Source organism: Lactuca sativa, chromosome 1, assembly GCF_002870075.4.
Source record: "Lactuca sativa cultivar Salinas chromosome 1, Lsat_Salinas_v11, whole genome shotgun sequence".
Taxonomy (NCBI): Eukaryota; Viridiplantae; Streptophyta; class Magnoliopsida; order Asterales; family Asteraceae; genus Lactuca; species Lactuca sativa.
The window spans coordinates 25,693,391-25,694,157 of record NC_056623.2 but is presented as its reverse complement, the minus strand read 5'-3'; the positions used below and the strand labels follow the sequence as shown (position 1 = coordinate 25,694,157).

Genomic DNA, 767 nt, shown 5'->3' with positions numbered 1-767 from the left:
TGTAATACAAATAAATATATTTAAGGTCAAAGTTGAAGAAAAAAAACTTCAAAACTCAAAAGTGGACCATTGTTTTATTTCAAACCAAGAGTTATTGTTTGGGAGTTTGTGTTAGCTAGGGACTCATATTCACAAAAGACAGGTTATGGACTATTTCGGTTTCATTCTTAAACTCCTTGACTCCATGTTCAGAGCTTCTTGAAAGTCGTTTTACAGCAACCTCTTGCCCATCAACTAATTTTCCCTGTGAAATTAATCCATCACATGCATCAGCTTTTATCTGGATCCTTCTTAATTAATTATAAATAGAGACTGAGTGTGTTTGAACTTTGAAAGTTTACCTTATAAACTGATCCAAAACCACCCTGTCCTAGCTTATTAGTGCTTGAGAAATTGTTTGTGGCAGATGAGATGGTTTGAAAGGTGAAATAATGCAGCTCAGGGTTGATCTTCTTATCTGTTTGTATATAACTGTAGAAGTGCCTCAGTCGATGCAGCAACAGCTTTTGGATGTCCTTCACTTCCGAAAAAACATCCAACATGGCATGTTTAACTGCTTTCCCTATTTTGTTAACAGAGAAAGAGTGGTTGATTAGATAGATGATAGATAGAATGTCTCTACCATATCTATATTAACTAAATCCCAACGTTCTTTAACAAGTCTTTTTGTAACAACATTCCTTGAGTTAATTAGCTTCTTTTGGGTTGCACTAATATTAATTCATTAGTATGTTTCAAGTACAGAGAGTACAATAATGGGTTCGTCT

At 34.4% G+C, this 767-nt stretch overlaps 1 long non-coding RNA gene across 1 annotated transcript; it reads right to left on the bottom strand.

Annotated features, from left to right (window-relative positions):
• Window positions 1–478, bottom strand: LOC122196564 (uncharacterized). Its single transcript, XR_006188633.2, has 2 exons — window positions 342–478; window positions 1–244 (listed from the first exon to the last, which is right to left on the bottom strand). It is a non-coding gene; the product is annotated as an uncharacterized LOC122196564 (long non-coding RNA).
• Between the last annotated feature and the right edge of the window lie 289 nt (window positions 479–767).